We start from the raw sequence: 19217 nt of genomic DNA, 5'->3' as shown, positions 1-19217 counted from the left end.
AATTTCAGAAACAACTATTCAACTGTTGATTCAGCTCTGTCCTCATCTGTCTTAATTTTCCCAATTAAGGGGCAATTTAGTGTGGCCAATGCATCTGTTGATTCAGCGCTCCTGAAATCACAAAATTAAAACAACCATGTTTCACCATCTACAAGTCACAGGCTGATCTGTATAATTTTAAAAATATATTTTCACACACCTCTCATTTCTAATCAATATGTGCAGCCATTTTATTATTTTCTCGCACTTTATTGTTTACTCACATTTTAGTGCCTAATAAACTTACTCTTTCTGTGAGTCAGGAAGGCCTGGTTAAGTTGGCTCCTTTTAAAACGTTATCGCCATTGAGACAAAGAAAAGGCGTCCCCAAGGGAAGGGATCTTTTAAAAATTAATCTTGTTGCAACCAAGCATTGTTTGAAGAATAAACCAGGCAGATTGACTGATTGGTCAGGGCATTGCCCTAAGGAATGAACCAACGAATGGCTGATACTTATTTTGTTTAGCTGTGACAGGCGCAATGTGTGTACATGTTTAATGGAGCCCTGTATATTGACATTGGTAGCTTCCAGTACGTGCAAACGTGCCAGACTGTGGGCCCCTTGAAGGGGACGAAAACCCAGGCTGAAAAGCAACCCACTCCTGAACCCCACTTCAGCATGCACTCCACAGAGGCTAGCATGGAGTGTGCACCACCAGAGACAGAGGCAAGGTCACTGTTACTCAAGTCAAATCCTTACTCAGCCCGGTACCCACCCTCTTCTCTGGCGATCTGGAATTGAACCCTACGAGCTCTGTTTCTTCAGTGAAAAGGCAAAACAGGGTTTAATTGGCTAACTCTGCTGCTCAACACTTATTAATGGTGATCTTATATTAATTACGTTTTTAAACATTGTGAAATGAAAATGAAATGAAATGAAAATGAAAATGAAAATCGCTTATTGTCACGAGTAGGTTTCAATGAAGTTACTGTGAAAAGCCCCTAGTCGCCACATTCCGGCGCCTGTCCGGGGAGGCTAGTACGGGAATCGAACCGTGCTGCTGGCCTGCTTGAAAAGCCAGCGATTTAGCCTTGTGAGCTAAACCAGCCCCAAGCAGTGAATTTACTGCTTGTTCCAAAGCATCTCTTGCTGAAATTTGAACAGTGGCTCCTGGAGTGAGAAACAAATTGAAATGTTGCCCCGCCCCAACTTGAAAAGGTTGGACAAGCCTAGTGGGTAACATATTAGCGTGGATAGAGGATTGGTTAACTAACAGGAAGCCTGAAGTAGGGATAAATGGGTCATTTTTGTGTTAGCAAGCTATAACCAGTGAAGCTTAAAAAAAAATCATTTTTGGGCATCACTGGCTGGACCAGTATTTGTTGGCCATCCTTTATTGCCCTTGAACGGACCCATTTCAGAGGGTCAGAGATCTGGAGTCCAATCAGACAGACCGGCAGATCGCCAAAAGAAAGTTGATGAACCAAATGGTTAAACCATCATCCCATGGTCACCATTAGACTTTTAAATTCCAAATTTTTGTTGAATTCAACCATCTGGCGTGGCCCACAGCGCATTACCCTGGGTCTCTGGACAAAGTAAACAGTGACAATACCACAATGCTACCGCCTCCCCTCACAGGGGTCAGCGTTGGGGCCTTAAATATCTGCAATCTATATCGAGGACTTGGATGACTTGGGGCTGAATGGCTGGTTGTTCAATTTGGTGACACAAGGATGAGTAGGAGAGTAAGTTATGAGCAGGACATGAGGCATTTACAAAAGGTGATGTAGACAGGTTAAGCGAGTGGGCAAAAGAATTGGCAGATGAAGTATAATGTGGGAAAATGTGAACTTGTCCAATACCCTACAAAGCCAGCATTTATTGTCCATCCCTAATTGCCCTTCAACTGAGTGTCTCGCTCGGCAATTCAGAGTCAATCACATTTCTGCGGATCTGGAGTCACATATAGGTCAGATCGGTTAAGGGCAGCAGATTTCCCTCCCTAAAGGGATGGGTGGATTGTTCCAACAATCAATGATTGTTTCATGATCATCACCATTACTGATCTAGCTTCAAATTTATTAATTTAATCTATGCCGTGGTGGGATTTGAACTCTTGTCCCCAGATCATTAACCTGGGCCTCTTGATTCCCAATCCAGTGCCATCACCAGTAGTGTAGTGACCGATGGTAAGGCTTTACATGTAGCCAAACAGGATACAAGTTTAATCATCTTTATTGCCACAAGTAGGCAGGTACGCAGAGGGAGAATTCAGAATGTCCAATTCACCTAACAGCACGTCTTTTGGGACTTGTGGGAGGAAACCGGAACACCCGGAGGAAACCCACGCAGACACAGGGAGAACGTGCAGACTCCGCAGTGACCCAAGCTGGGAATCGAACCTGGGACCCTAGTGCTGTGAAATGACAGTGCTACTGTGCCCCCATAGTATTCTACCACTCCACAATACAATACCCTCTCACTCTCCACTGAGTCCTCTTCCCCGACCTGCTCCCAGGCCGGAGTTGATATCCAATGGAGGAATCCTCAAATTGGGAGGAAGCTCTGCCCCTCAATCAGCTGGGGTGTTTGTATTCCAAGGACCAGGAGGGGAATCTGATACAATAAGGTTCAAAACCCCCCCTCCCCCAAAGCCAGGAGAAATGTCCATGTCTTCCGGTGGCAGATCCCTCCCTACAATCGCTTGGGCAGTTATCAAAGGTCCAGAGGCAGCAGAGCCGGCCCGGAGGCATGTAGCCGCCAACCGTCATTTCACGAAGAGCAACAAAGTTGGGGCTCCGCTCCCTAATTACCTGGGGAGTAGGAGGAGAATCAAAGATAATGTAGGTTCAAACACCGGGGGGCAGGGAGACATGTAACAACCACCATCTCCCCCTCTTATTCACGATGTTTTATAAATGCAAATTGTTGTATATTTAATTCACAGCACGGTAGTATAGCGGTTAGCACAGTTGCTTCACAACTCCAGGGTCCCAGGTTCAAATACCTGCTGGGTCACTGTCTGTGCGGAGTCTGCATGTTCTCCCTGTGTCTGCGTGGGTTTCCTCCGGGTGCTCCAGTTTTCACCCAGTCCAAAGATTAGGTGGATTGGCCAGGCTAAATTGTTCTTAGTGTCCAAAAAGGTGGGTTGCTGGGTTACAGGGACAGGGTGGATGTGTGGGCTTAAGTAGGGTGCTCGTTCCAAGAGCCGGTGCAGACTCGATGGGCTGAATGGCCTCCTTCTGCCCTGTAAATTCTATGTATATCTATGATCTCCCAAATAAGTGAAAATATCTGTGGCTGTCCTTTCAAATTCTTTCATTGCCTCCGTCAGGCCACCCTCCAATCTTCTCTCTACAGAAAAGGGCATCTTCACTACAATCATTCCTGATTATTAGAATGCTCACTTATAGAACATAGAACATAGAACGATACAGCACAGTACAGGCCCTTCGGCCCTCGATGTTGCACCGACATGGAAAAAACTAAAGGCCATCTAACCTACACTATGCCCTTATCATCCATATGCTTATCCAGTAATCTTTTAAATGCCCTCAATGTTGGCGAGTTCACTACTGTTGCAGGTAGGGCATTCCACGGCCTCACCACTCTTTGTGTAAAAAGCCCACCTCTGACCTCTGTCCTATATCTATTACCCCTCAATTTAAGGCTATGTCCCCGCATGCTAGCCACCTCCATCCGCAGGAGAAGGCTCTCGCTGTCCACCCTATCTAACCCTCTGATCATTTTGTATGCCTCTATTAGGTCACCTCTTAACCTTCTTCTCTCTAACGAAAACAACCTCAAGTCCATCAGCCTTTCCTCATAAGATTTTCCCTCCATACCAGGCAACATCCTGGTAAATCTCCTCTGCACCCGTTCCAAAGCTTTCACGTCCTTCCTATAATGAGGCGACCAGAACTGTACGCAATACTCCAAATGCGGCCGTACGAGAGTTTTGTACAACTGCAACATGACCTCATGGCTCCGAAACTCAATCCCTCTACCAATAAAGGCCATCACACCATAGGCCTTCTTCACAACCCTATCAACCTGGGTGGCAACTTTCAGGGATCTATGTACATGGACACCGAGATCCCTCTGCTCATCCACACTACCAAGAATTTTACCATTAGCCAAATATTCCTCATTCCTGTTATTCTTTCCAAAGTGACTCACCTCACACTTCTCCACATTAAACTCCATTTGCCACCTCTCAGCCCAGCTCTGCAGCTTATCTATGTCCCTCTGTAACCTGCAACATCCTTCCGCACTGTCTACAACTCCACCGACTTTAGTGTTGTCTGCAAATTTACTCACCCATCGTTCTGCGCCCTCCTCTAGGTCATTTATAAAATGACAAACAGCAACGGCCCCAGAACAGATCCTTGTGGTACGCCACTCGTAACTGAACTCCATTCTGAACATTTCCCATCAACCACCACTCTCTGTCTTCTTTCAACTAGCCAATTTCTGATCCACATCTCTAAATCACCCTCAATCCCCAGCCTCCGTATTTTCTGCAATAGCTGACCGTGGGGAACCTTATCAAACGCTTTACTGAAATCCATATACACATCAACTGCTCTACCCTCGTCTACCTGTTCTTCTCAAAGAACTCGATAAGGTTTGTGAGGTATGACCTACCCTTCACAAAACCATGCTGACTATCCCTAATCATATTATTCCTATCTAGATGATTATAAATCGTATCTTTTATAATCCTCTCCAAGACTTTACCCACCACAGACGTTAGGCTCACCGGCCTATAGTTATCGGGGTTATCTCTACTCCCCTTCTTGAACAAAGGGACCACATTTGCTATCCTCCAGTCCTCTGGCACTATTCCTGTAGCCAATGATGACCTAAAAATCAAAGCCAAAGGCTCAGCAATCTCTTCCCTGGCTTCCCAGAGAATCCTAGGATAAATCCCATCAGACCCCGGTGTTGCACGTTTTACTATGGGCGTAAAACGCGTTTATTGGAGTGTATTAACACGCCTCCGAGTTCGACGTGTGCTTAACACTACTAGGCTCTGTTCTATGTAATTATTTAGCTCTGGAGTCGCCAGTTGCCGTATAGGCAACGTCACAAGTATTCCAAGGTCAAGTTCAAAGTAATAAAGACGATACACCGATTAGTAAAGTTCAAACGCTCAATATTTATTATACAGTTATAATAAATACTCATGCACACACTAAGAGACTAAGCTATAACTAAACTTAAGCAAACAGAATACTTATCTAACAGGAACAGGCAAGGTCAGAGAACGAGGCCTTCGTCCTGGTCTGGCACTGCAGCCTTCAGCAAGCGTTCTGGTACTTGGGAGTCTAGTGGGCTTGGATCGCGTAGCGAGCGTTGAACTTACGGTTTCGGCGGCTGGTGCTCAACGGCTGGAGTCAGGATGCAAGATGTCAGTCAGAGCCGGAGCACGGGTTTAACAGACCGGGCTCTGTGGGGGATTTGCTTTTATACCCCTCTCTAATGTCCTTGCCCCCTTCTAGGCGGGCTCTACCTTTCGGTACCGATTGGAACGTTTCCAAACGGCTACCTTCGAAATCCTCCAATGCGGGGCTTCCCTCGATGTTGGGGGGTGGTTTCGATATTCTTTTACTCTGGTGCCATCCTGTCTGCTCCACCAATTAAGTGCTACATTGAGATGGAAATGTTGCCATTGTGTGTGCCTGGATCTGGGCTGCCTCATCAGAATGTTAAGCGCTTTGCCATTAACACCTTTGGCTTGGAGATCTGCACCTGGCCAGAAAACTGGTTTGCTGCTTGCAAAATGCTAATTAGTTGAGAGCAGGCTGTCTGTTCTCACTAAACAGGCTTCCCCTGCTGTCTTCCATTTTAGTTTGGCTCAGTGTCCATTTTGCGTGGCCAGCATGGCTACATTCCCTCCTTGTGATCCTCACAATCATACTATTGTGAAGGATCACCTATGTACTTTGCCTTCCTTGTGTTCTGACCTCTTGCCAGTTCCTGTTCTACTCTGTTCTTAAACTATGGGAAGAAGAAAAAATTTTTTAACTAACATCTCTACTTGGCCCTATGTCAAAGGGACATGCATTACTACAACTGGGAACCTCTACCTATCACTATTAACCTTAACCTTAACTTAACATTTCATCACTCTAAAATCTTAACCATTCACACCACAACATCACACTTCCCAACTCGGCAGTCGAGTATGGAACAATATAATACATGGCTGAATTTTTATTTACAGAGTGTTGTAATCAGTGAGGGGTTGAGGGGTTTGGTGGAATCCGAAGATGGGGGATTGAACTCTATAGATGGGTGAGGTGCTGGAACGAGAGGCTCTCCTCTTCCATTTCCTCAACCTGAGGGTCTGCACTAGTATGATGAGGATTGCGATCACCAACAGTGATTCGATTATATAGGACATGGAGTACCACGTCATGAGTTTAGTACACCAGGTCTGAACCTCGCTGATCAGAGCTGAGCACTGGGGGTTTGCTGTAATTGAAGCATTTACGGTGGGGGTTGTGGGGGAAACGTGTCTTGTTTCCACACATATACATATGACATTAAACAGTAATAAGTGGGCTTCCATCATTTTGCTGTTCTTCTTCTTTCTCTTCCTTCTTCCTCCGGTATTGACAATCCTGGCTTCGACCTCTGTCTCGTCCTTTGAAACCTTTGGGATCAAGCACAGTATCTGTCAATACACAGTTTAAGACCTTTACTTGTTAGTGCATCTGTCTTTCAAAACCCAATTGACCCTTTAAAATGACTGGCTAAGTCACACCCTGTGACTCCCCTCATTTTTTTTTTCAAAAAGCGAATTTAAAGACCAGCATACACCTAACAATCCTTCCTTCTGCGAGCCGTCTTGCAGGCTTTGCTGATTTACCATCCGAATGTTCCCGGATGTAAATAGCATGTGGGATGGTGGCCGAAGGGCTACCTAACGTAAAATGAAAACAAAATAGGAAACAAACATCCGAATGAGTTGCGTATGGGCCGCTACGGGTACGAGTTGGATGGAATCCCCGGGTAGGGCGTGCTGTGCCATACCCGAGCTTGGCTGACCAAGGGTTGGTTCTCAGACAGGGCGGGTCCTCAGTGCCGTTTGTCCACTGCCTGAGTAACCTGGAAAGAAACGGGTACGAATGTGTTGACCATGACTTGCAGCCTCTATTTCGCCGAATAGAGGGGCACCTAAAAAAAAACCAAGGGAGCCAAGATGCTCCAACTGAGGACATCACTGAAGTTCTCAGAGATATCTGCAGATAAACTATTTGGCGTGTGGCCTTACAACTTTGGAAAAGATCTCCAATCAAACCAAAGTTCTCAAAGGTATCTGCGGACAAGCTAACGTGTATGTGAGGTGGTCACAATCTTTTCAGCTGAAAAGAAGATGTCCATCCTCCAGCTGAACAATGTACAATCCTGAGACAAACAAACATAAAACGAAGACAAACATACGTGCAGGTTCCATCAGAAAGGACATCGTTTCCCTCAAACGATTTCTATTTTACATCATCTGGACACCTCACTTTGATTCTGCCTCTGTGAACAGGGTCACAAAGGGGTTGCCGTGTCGGGAGTCAGACACCGTGTCGTCCTGCTCTCCCGGATCCCACACCCTTGTGTGGATCAGGCATGCTATTTTGGAATTGTGTGACCGGGGGTCACTCTCGTCATTGCGGACAAGTCTGTAGGAATTGTCCCTGTGCCATTGTGTAGTGTCGAGTGTGTTGTCGGGGTAGTCGGGGTCGGGTGGTGGTTCTGGATTTTTGAGGTAAGTGACTTCCATGGGGTCACTGGAGTCGGGGTCGTAGTTGGTGCAGTGTGGGCTGTATGGCTGTGTGCTGTCGCTGTCTTCAGAGTCAGTGTCAGTCCTGCTGTCTCTGCTGTGGCAGCTTGTGGGCGTGTCGGGGCGTGGTCTGTAGTGGTCTGTGGGCGGAGTCGTGGGCGAGTCCGTTGATGAACTGGTCTGTGAGGGGGATGGTGGAAAAGTGTCTCTGGTGGGCGGGGTGAAGTGTTCTGCTGCATCCAGCAGGACATGGTGAGCATGGTTGGCCTGTGTTCCATATGCCTTTAACTGGTTTATATGGAACCACGCCGTCTTCCCATTAGGATATTTTATCCTGTAAACGGAGGGGCTAATTTTGTCCGAAATTGAGTAGGGACCGGAATATTTTGGAGCCAAAAAACTGCTGGGGTTATAAACAGATAACATTACCTGTTGCCCAACCTGGAATTCTGTGGTGTGGACGGTCTTATTGAAACAGGCAGTACGTTGCTGTCGGCGTTTCCCTAGCTGGACTGCGGCTGCGATCTGTGCAGACCTCACAGTCTCAACTAGATCTTTAACTGCCTTTTCATGTGTGAGGGCCGTCACTTCGGGGCTTGTCATGTCCAGTCCTAAAAGGAATTCTGTACCTTTCATAGGGCGTCCGGTCATGAGTGTATGTGGGGTGTATCCTGTAGATGTGGAGACAGTGTTCCTTATGAACATAAGTGCAAAGGGGAGCACTGAATCCCATGTGGAATTATTCTCTTGAACCATTTTCCTAAGGGTAGTTTTTAGGGTCCGATTCATGCGCTCCACAATCCCGCTGGACTGTGGATGATACGCAATATGGAAGTTCTGTTTGATTCCGAATATTGTCAGGACGTTCCTCATGACCCGTCCTGTAAAGTGAGATCCCTGGTCCGAATCGATACTTCGGGGTAAACCCCATCTCGTGAAGATGTGGTGGGTCAGGATCTTTGCAGCTGTCTTAGCTGTGTTTGTTCGTGAGGGAAATGCGTCTACCCATTTGGTAAAGGTATCTATCACCACCAGAACGTATTTATAGCCATTCCTGCAAGGGGGCAATGGACCTATAAAGTCGATCTGGAGGTTTGTCCAAGGGCCGTTAACTGGGCGAGTATGCCGAAGTTGTGCTTTCTTAGAATACCGCTCCGGGTTATTCTGTGCACAAATAAGGCAATTCTCTATGTAATGTGTGACATCAGTCCTGAGATTAGGCCACCAACAGAGTTGCCTGAGGTGCCTCGTTGTTGCATCAATTCCCTGATGCCCGTGTCCGTCATGGAACAAGGCAATCATCTGATTCCTGTCCTGCTGTGGGACCACATAAAGTTGGTCCTTAATGATCACACCCTCATGTGTGGTCAGTGTGTGTTTAAAGTGCTCGTACGCAGGCACAAAGTTTCCCTTGAAAACCTCCCTGAGGTCTCCGTCCTGTTTCTGTGCTGCCACGAGATCTTTAACCTCTGTTTGTGAGACTTGTACTGCGCTCACAGGGGCGCTAGCTGGTGCGCTAGCTGGGGGGGTCCATAAGTGTCCTCTCCTGGAACCTGCCTTAGCCAATGCGTCGGCTTTTACATTCCCAGGGGGTGATGACCTATGGTGGCTGCGAACTTTATAATGCCGAAGGTCCTGTCCTTCGCTTTCTCTAGGATATGCTGGAGTAAGGGGGCTGATGGAAGGGGTTTTCCGTCTGCGGATACAAAACCTCTTGTCCTCCACAGGGGCAGAAAATCTGTTAGGCTATTGCAGACATATAAGCTGTCTGAATATATGTCTGCTGGGCTGGGGAAAGAATCGGGGTGGTCCACTATATACGCTATGGCTGCTAGCTCTGCTGCCTGCGCGCCTAAGTGACCTGGTAACTTAAGAGCTATCTCTTCGAGAGCGCGCCCCTGCGCGTCCTCTACGTAGATGCCGCATCCTGTGATACGCTCACCATTTAAAACTGTGGAGGAACCGTCTACATAAATCCTCAAGGGTCCACACGTGTCTGTGGGCTGGGGGCTTTGTTTTGGGTTCCCTATCTTCCTGGGGGGTGTTTTTGCTTAAAAGGGTCCTGTGTTATGCAGGGGAGCTACAATTTCACAGTCATGGGGCTGTCCGGGGTATTGGAGGCTGTCTGCTAAATATGTGTGTGTGCGTGTCCGTTTTACAGTAATGTCCCGTCCTTGTAAAAGTAGGGTCCACCTAGCTGCCCTAATCTGGCTAACTGAACCGTCCTTCAGTCGACCGTCTAGTAGTAGCTGTGTGGGTGTATGTTCGGTTAGAATGGTGATGGGGTTTAGTCCGGTTATGTATGAAAAGTACTGTACTGCCCAGAAGACAGCAAGGAGGTGCCTCTCACAGGCTGAAAATCCTTGTTCTACCGGGTCTAACAGTCGGGAGGCATAAGCCACTGGTCTTAGCTGCTCGTGCCGTTCCTGAAGCAACACGGCCGAGAGGGTCAGATCTGTGCTAGCTACCTCGATTGCGTACGGGGAAAGTTGGTCGGGGACTAGCAGCGCGGGTGCTGCACTAAGGGCTCGTTTTAACTCTTCCACAGCGCCTGTATGCTGCGGAAGCCATTCCCAGGGGGCTCCTTTCTTAAGGAGGTCTGAAAGTGGGGCGGCTTTTGTCGCGAATCCGTCTATGTGGTTCCGACAATAGCCAACCAGTCCTAAAAACGACCGGAGGGCTGAAACATTCTGGGGAAGGGGCAATTTGACAATCGAATCAATTCTTTTGAATTCGATCTCGCGTTTGCCGTGCGTGATGACTGATCCCAAATACATCACTTTACTTTCCAATATTTGGGCCTTTTTCGGGTTAACTTTACAGCCAATTTCAGTCAAGAGTTCCAGGAGTTCGGCCAGAAGTGAAATGTGCTCTGCCTTTGTGTCTGTCTGCAGTAGTAGGTCGTCTACATACTGTACCAGACATTCGGGTCGGGAAAATTTCTCTAATCCACTTGCCAGCTGTCGGTGGAAAATGGAGGGTGAATTGTGGAATCCTTGTGGGAGGCATGTCCACGTGTACTGCTGAGTTTTAAAAGTGAATGCGAATTTGTATTGGCACGCTTTTGCCAATGGTATGGACCAGAATCCGTTACTGATATCCAATACCGTGAAGTACTTGGCGTTGAGACCCTGCTTGAGCATGGTCTCGGGACTAGTAGCTACCGTTGGGGCTACTGCGGGGATAACTTTGTTGAGTTCCCGATAATCGATGGTCAGACGCCACGATCCATCGGGCTTCCTCACTGGCCAAATAGGGGCATTGTTGGTGGAGGCTACCGTTCTCAGTACACCTTGGTCCAACAAGCTACCTATAACCTTTTCTATTTCCACCTCTGCCTCGAGGGGAAATCTATATTGCTTTTGCGGTTGGGGGTCCTGTCCGGTAACATGAACTTGTCCAGTCATTCTGCCACAGTCATGACGGTGACTTGCAAATGCTGTCCTGTGTTTGTTTAGTAGGGCCTTAATTTGTCTGTCGGTGTGGAGTGTAGTCAGGTCGAATGAGTACTCTCCCACTGCGCTAATCCGATTAGCGTAGTCTCCTACTGTGAGGGTGGCTGGAGCTCTGTCTGATCTAGCCATTCGCCAGACACACTGGTTCACTGGGTCGAACGACAAGCTATGAGCGTTCATAAAATCTATCCCCAGGATGTGTTCTGCTGTCCTGGGAAGATTTACTAAAACTACGGGGTGCCTTGTGCTAATGTTCCCTAGCTGGATCGCTACGGGTGCTGTGATATACGTCCCTGCTGCGAGTGTCCGGTGAACCCGCTAAGTGTAATGGTGGAGGTGGTCGGCCACGTGTCTGAGTGTGCCGTGGTTGTGGAGTTAATGGTGGTGCGGGATCCTCCTGTGTCCCACAGTAACTCTATGGGCTTCCCTTTGACTTTCGCTGTGACTACGGGCCTCCCTGATGAGTCCCATAGTGTGTCACAGACCCAAGTGGGGGAGCCCGAACACCGTCAGTTCGTCTCGTCCACATTGGTGGGTCCTGACTGTACTATCACATTGTGGATGGGTTTTGCCTTACTGCGGTTCAGAGTGCCTGTCTGCTGGCCTCTCTGAGATCGCTGGGGTGCATTACACTCTTTTGCCCAATGCCCTAACTGTCCACAGTTATAGCATTCCTGTCCTTTCTGTTGAGGGCTGCTCTTGCCTTCATTTACCCATGCGGGCTTCTGGTGCTCTCTGACTGCTTGGATATCTGCAGCAGCCTGAGCCTCTTCTGGGGATCTAACTTTTCCTTTTGCCTGAAGCGATTGCTCCCAAGCGCGGGACAATCTTTTCAGGACCCATTTTTCGTTATGGGCCTCTTCTGAGGGGTCATAGCTATTGCAAGCGCTCTGTCCTGCTTCTGTTGCGTGTGAGATAATTGTGCGCGTCCACTTAACCATGTTTTCGCGGGTTAAATGCGCTCTATCTAGCTGTCCGAAAACTGCGCTGAAATGAATCCACAGCCTTCCTGTGAATGCTGTGGGGTGTTCGGATCTTTTCTGCCTGCACTTATTCAATCCTTCTACGGGGTCACCTCTATTGTACCCGATGGCATCTAAAATGGCGGTGTGCATCTCCTCTAGGCTGCCTCCTGCCACGTTCTGTGGGTCGGGGAGGGCTGCTACTACGCTCTGGTCTAAGCTCAGCACGGTGAGCTTAACCTGCTCTCTCTCATCCAGGCCGTACATGGTAGCCTGCTGCTTTACTTTAGCGAAAAACTGGTGGGGGTCTGCGGTGGGGAGGAACGGAGTGATCTTTTCACAAGCGTCCCTTAGCTGGGTTACTGTTAAAGGGGTGGTGTAGGTTATGTCTGGGGCGCCTTCGGATTCGGCTTTTCTCTGTGTGGTTACGGGATTCATGGGTGCGGTTATGGTCTGAGCTGTGGGGGGTTGGGGTGCCTGTCGTTTCTGCTGAGCTGCTGGCGCACATGTTCCCTGAACATAACGCTGCGCTGTCTCACTTAATTCCTGCCAATCTGGGGCATTTTCCCCATCTAACTGAGCTCCAAAGGTGCTTTGGAAGCCATTCTGCACCGAAAGCAGAGATTGCAATTCCGCAATCTGTTTCCTGCATTTCGCGTGGTCAACTGTGCTTTGTCTTTGTTCGGTCGTTGCAGCATGGAGTGCTCTCAAAGCTGCTTTGAGATCGGAACATTGCCTCTGCAATGCCTCCACCTGCTTTTCCGATTCCTGTCTTATCAGAACGGCACGTTGCACGTCCTGATAGGCTTTCTCATACTGGGTCTGGGAACTGCTCAGATGAGCTAGACAAGACTGGTGAGCCCTCTTGGCATCATCCACCTCTCTATCCTTCTCTGCCAACTTCCCTTTTAATTCCAGGTTTTCTTTCTCGATGTCCCTGACATCAACCTTACTCATCCTATTCCTCTCTTCTAAATCTGTCCGGAGCGTCCTGATGACCTCCTCTGCGCCTCGCAACTGTGCCAAACAGGACACAATCGCCATCGGCTTGCGTGCTTTACCTAGATTCCTTTTGTGTATTTGAGAGAGGTTCTCCCACCAAGTATGACCTATACTCCCGGGACCTGTCTCCTCATTTGCACAAAACTCTTTCCAAAGGGGCCATCCCTTTCCTTGTAAATATTTGCGGAGTTCCAGCTCCCACGTGGGACACTGGCCTACTCTGCTACTGCTGCTGGTCGCTGCGACCACAAACTTTGCTGGATCCATCAGACGTTCCATTGCCTGCATGGCCATTTCCTCTGACTCTCTTTGTATAATTTGGAACAGGGGGTTGCTGGGGTGGTGTTTTGAGAAAAGGGTACGGCTTACGCTATTTTCCGATCACAAAACTACCGAAAGTTTGTCGCAACAAAAAGCTTTCAGTTTTACCTTACAGCCCTGTTAGTACGCATGCACTAAACACACTTCCGAATTTCGCTTATTATTTTGAACACCTTGAATACTTGTGATCTCTTTCTTTCTCTGCAATTTGGAGTTCTAATTCAAATTTCAGGGTCCTGGACACTGTGGTGTTTCCACTTACAACAGGGTCCCGGCGGATGTCGCCACTAAATGTTGCACGTTTTACTATGGGCGTAAAACGCGTTTATTGGAGTGTATTAACACGCCTCCGAGTTCGACGTGTGCTTAACACTACTAGGCTCTGTTCTATGTAATTATTTAGCTCTGGAGTCGCCAGTTGCCGTATAGGCAACGTCACAAGTATTCCAAGGTCAAGTTCAAAGTAATAAAGACGATACACCGATTAGTAAAGTTCAAACGCTCAATATTTATTATACAGTTATAATAAATACTCATGCACACACTAAGAGACTAAGCTATAACTAAACTTAAGCAAACAGAATACTTATCTAACAGGAACAGGCAAGGTCAGAGAACGAGGCCTTCGTCCTGGTCTGGCACTGCAGCCTTCAGCAAGCGTTCTGGTACTTGGGAGTCTAGTGGGCTTGGATCGCGTAGCGAGCGTTGAACTTACGGTTTCGGCGGCTGGTGCTCAACGGCTGGAGTCAGGATGCAAGATGTCAGTCAGAGCCGGAGCACGGGTTTAACAGACCGGGCTCTGTGGGGGATTTGCTTTTATACCCCTCTCTAATGTCCTTGCCCCCTTCTAGGCGGGCTCTACCTTTCGGTACCGATTGGAACGTTTCCAAACGGCTACCTTCGAAATCCTCCAATGCGGGGCTTCCCTCGATGTTGGGGGGTGGTTTCGATATTCTTTTACTCTGGTGCCATCCTGTCTGCTCCACCAATTAAGTGCTACATTGAGATGGAAATGTTGCCATTGTGTGTGCCTGGATCTGGGCTGCCTCATCAGAATGTTAAGCGCTTTGCCATTAACACCTTTGGCTTGGAGATCTGCACCTGGCCAGAAAACTGGTTTGCTGCTTGCAAAATGCTAATTAGTTGAGAGCAGGCTGTCTGTTCTCACTAAACAGGCTTCCCCTGCTGTCTTCCATTTTAGTTTGGCTCAGTGTCCATTTTGCGTGGCCAGCATGGCTACACCGGGGACCTATCTATTTTCACCTTGTCCAGAATTGCCAACACTTCTTCCCTACACACCTCAATGCCATCTATTCTAATAGCCTGGGTCTCAGCATTCTCCTCCACAACATTATCTTTTTCCTGAGTGAAAACTGACGAAAAGTATTCATTTAGTATCTCGCTTATCTCCTCAGCCTCCACACACAACTTCCCACCACTGTCCTTGACTGGCCCTACTCTTACCCTAGTCATTCTTTTATTCCTGACATACCTATAGAAAGCTTTTGGGTTTTCCTTGATCCTACCTGCCAAAGACTTCTATGTCCCCTCCTTGCTCATCATAGCTCTCTCTTTAGATCCTTCCTCGCTTCCCTGTAACTATCAAGCGCCCCAACTGAAACTTCACGCCTCATCTTCACATAGGCCTCCTTTTTCCTCTTAACAAGAGATTCCACTTCTTTGGTAAACCACGGTTCCCTCGCTCTACCCTTTCCTCCCTGTCTGACTGGTACGTACTGATCAAGAACACGCAATAGCTGTTCCTTGAACAAGCTCCACATATCCAGTGTGCCCAACCCTTGCAGCCTACTTCTCCAGCCTACACATCCTAAGTCATGTCGAATGGCATCATAATTGCCCTTCCCCCAGCTATAACTCTTGCCCTGCGGGGTATACTTAGCCCTTTCCATCACTAATGTAAAGGTCACCGAATTGTGGTCACTGTCTCCAAAGTGTTCACCTACCTCCAGATCTAACACCTGGCCTGGTTCATTACCCAAAACCAAATCCAAAGTGGCCTCACCTCTTGTTGGCCTGTCAACATATTGTGTCAGAAAATCCTCCTGCACACATTGTACAAAGAACGACCCATCCAATGTACTCGAACTATATCTTTTCCAGTCAATATTAGGAAAGTTAAAGTCTCCCATAACAACTACCCTGTTACTTTCGCTCTTTTCCAGAATCATCTTCGCCATCCTTTCCTCTACGTCTCTAGAACTATTAGGTGGCCTATAGAAAACTCCCAGCAGTGTGACCTCTCCTTTCCTGTTTCTAACCTCAGCCCATACTACCTCGGAAGAAGAGTTCCCATCTTGCATCCTTTCTGCCACCGTAATACTGTCCTTGACTAGCAGCGCCACACCTCCCCCTCTTTTGCCCCCTTCTCTACCTTACTAAAACACCTAAACCCCGGAACCTGCAACAACCATTCCTGTCCCTGCTCTATCCATGTCTCTGAAATGGTCACAACATCGAAGTCCCAGGTACCAACCCATGCTGCCAGTTCCCCTACCTTATTTCGTATACTCCTGGCATTGAAGTAGACACACTTCAAACCACCTACCTGAACACTGCCGCCCTCCTGCGAAGTCAAATCTGTGCTCCTGACCTCTCTACTCTCAATCTCCCGTACCCCAAAACTACAATCCAGGTTCCCATGCCCCTGCTGAATTAGTTTAACCCCCCCCAAAGAGTACTAACAAATCTCCCCCCCAGGATATTGGTGCCCCTTAGGTTCAGATGTAGACCATCCTGTCTATAGAGGTCCCACCTTCCCCATAAAGAGCCCCAGTTATCCAGAAATCTGAATCCCTCCCACCTGCACCATCCCTGTAGCCACGTGTTTAATTGCTCTCTCTCCCTATTCCTCGTCTCACTATCACGTGGCACGGGCAACAACCCAGAGATAACAACTCTGTTTGTTCTCACTCTGAGCTTCCATCCTAGCTCCCTAAAGACCTGCCTGACATCCTTGTCCCCTTTCCTACCTATGTCGCTAGTGCCAATGTGGACTACGACTTGGGGCTGCTGCCCTTCCCCCTTAAGGACCCGAAAAACACGATCCGAGACATCACTTACCCTGCACCTGGGAGGCAACATACCAAACGCGAGTCTCTCTCACTCCCACAAAATCTCCTATCTGTGCCCCTATCGAGTCCCCAATTACTAATGCTCTGCTCCTCTCCCCCCTTCCCTTCTGAGCAACAGGGACAGACTCCGTGCTAGAGTCCCGTACCCCATGGCTTACCCCTGGTAAGTCCCCCCCCCCCCCCCCCCACAAGTATCCAAAACGGTATACTTGTTACTCAGGGGAATGACCGCAGGGGGTCCCTGCACTGACTGCTTCTTCCCAGTCCCTCTTACAGTTACCCATCTATCTCCAGTCTTTGGTGTAACTACTTCCCTGAAGCTCCTATCTATGACCACCTCTGCCTCCCGAATGATCCGAAGTTCATCCAACTCCAGTACCATAACTCGGTCTTGTAGGAGCTGGAGCTGGCTGCACTTCCTGCAGGTAAAATCAGCAGGGACACTAACGGCATCCCTCACCTCAAACATCCTACAGGAGGAACATTGCACTACCTTCCCTGCCATCCCACTTAATTTCAACCAAGTTCTGGTAAACAAATAAAAAGTAATAATATAATATAGCACTTACCTGCTCACACCAATGGGTCTTATTATTAGGTTAGAGGAGGAGGCGGGTGGGAGACACTATACGTGTAGTGTCTCGGGTATCCTCTCCACCAGAATTTATTGGCTAGGAGAAAATCCTTCCCAGAAGTCCGCGGGTCGTACTTCCGGTTCCCGCCTTATATTATCTTTGCTCCCACTGGCACCCCGCCGCTCTCAATGTGTCCCCTCGCGCTCTTTCACTGACTCACTGCCGCTCTCCTCGCGCTCTTTTATCCTGTGTCCCTCTGAACTCCCGCTGCCTTATGGGCTCTCTGTCTCTGAACTCCCGCTGCCTTATGGGCTCTCTGTCTCTGAACTCCCGCTGCTTTATGGGCTCTCCCTCTGTCTCTGAACTCCCGCTGCTTTATGGGCTCTCTGTCTCTGAACTCCCGCTGCTTTATGGGCTCTCCCTCTGTCTCTGAACTCCCGCTGCTTTATGGGCGCTCTGTCTCTGAACTCCTGCTGCTTTATGGGCTCCCTCTGTCTCGGAACTCCCGCTGCTTTATGGGCTCTCTCTCTCTCTGAACTCCCGCTGCTTTATGGGCTCTCCCTCTGTCTCTGAACTCCCGCTGCTTTATGGGCTCTCTGTCTCTGAACTCCCGCTGCTTTATGGGCTCTCCCTCTGTCTCTGAACTCCCGCTGCTTTATGGGCGCTCTGTCTCTGAACTCCTGCTGCTTTATGGGCTCCCTGTCTCTGAACTCCCGCTGCTTTATGGGCTCTCTCTCTCTCTCTGAACTCCCGCTGCTTTATGGGCTCTCCCTCTGTCTCTGAACTCCCGCTGCTTTATGGGCTCTCTGTCTCTGAACTCCTGCTGCTTTATGGGCTCTCTGTCTCTGAACTCCCACTGCTTTATGGGCTCTCTGTCTCTGAACTCCCGCCTCTTTCTGGGCTCTCTCTGAACTCCCGCTGCTTTATGGGCTCTCCCTCTGTCTCTGAACTCCCGCTGCTTTATGGGCTGATAGTATCATTGTAAATACTATCATCATTTATGCAATATGAAGACCAGAACGGTTCACGGTACCCCGACCGTGGTTTACCCACGTTTCTACGCAGCATTTTATTACATGCTATTCTGTAACAGAATTAAAGTCAGATAGGAAAAGATGCATTGAAGAATCAGTGGGGCTCACAATGTGGGTCACTTATGCTTGTTAGAAGCTAAAAATTATTCATACAAGGAGCAGCCATGCTGCAAAATGGATGTAGCCATGCATTGCGCCGCTTCTGAATCTAAACAAAAGCATGGGGCACAAGAGCTCTCTGGTGCTTTTGCCATGGTAATGCAGTGACCAATCAATCTGCCAACCAAACAGCACAATCTTTTCAGGCTGCAGTTATTGTCACTGCCTTTGTAAAATGGCACTCTTAACTCATCTGTCCTGATGAGTGAAAGCTGAAAAGATTTGACAGGTTACTCTTTTTCAGCAATACTCAAATTCTGGACAACCCAAGTGACTAAAGATTATTCTGTTATTGAGTCTGGTTCTTCCAATAGCTCCCCGAATGCCTTGGTGCACGATGAATTCAGTGTGGTGCAGTCTACCATGCAGTGCAGCGAAAGACAGTGATCACCTTGTGTACAGCACGATCCCACACACAGCAAATGACGAGAACCAACTTTGACATATATATTGTTGGGTCAAAGTCCGGGTAATACCAGACGGTCACACAGGAAGGGCCCCCTGCTCTTCATGACATAGAAGCCCCGGAATCTTTTACATTCAGATGAAACAGAGAAAGCCGCATGCCTCGTCCAAATAATTGAACTCTCTGAACTAAATTTAAACATTCCGGTATCAGACAATTACCATAAAACCTGAAAAGCATTGTAAAAAAAAATAAAGAAATGAAATGAAATGAAAATCGCTTATTGTCATCGGGGGGAAACAGGGGGCTCGATGGAGGCTCCACTGGGTGGCAATCATTGGTTCATCCCGGGGAACACGGATGGGGGATTCAGGGGATGGCAAAGGGCGGGCATCAGCAAATTGAGGGACCTGTTTATTGGCGGGAGGTTTGCGGGCCTGGGGGA

Source organism: Scyliorhinus canicula, chromosome 2 (assembly GCF_902713615.1).
Source record: "Scyliorhinus canicula chromosome 2, sScyCan1.1, whole genome shotgun sequence".
Taxonomy (NCBI): domain Eukaryota; kingdom Metazoa; phylum Chordata; class Chondrichthyes; order Carcharhiniformes; family Scyliorhinidae; genus Scyliorhinus; species Scyliorhinus canicula.
This window is presented reverse-complemented; position numbering follows the sequence as displayed.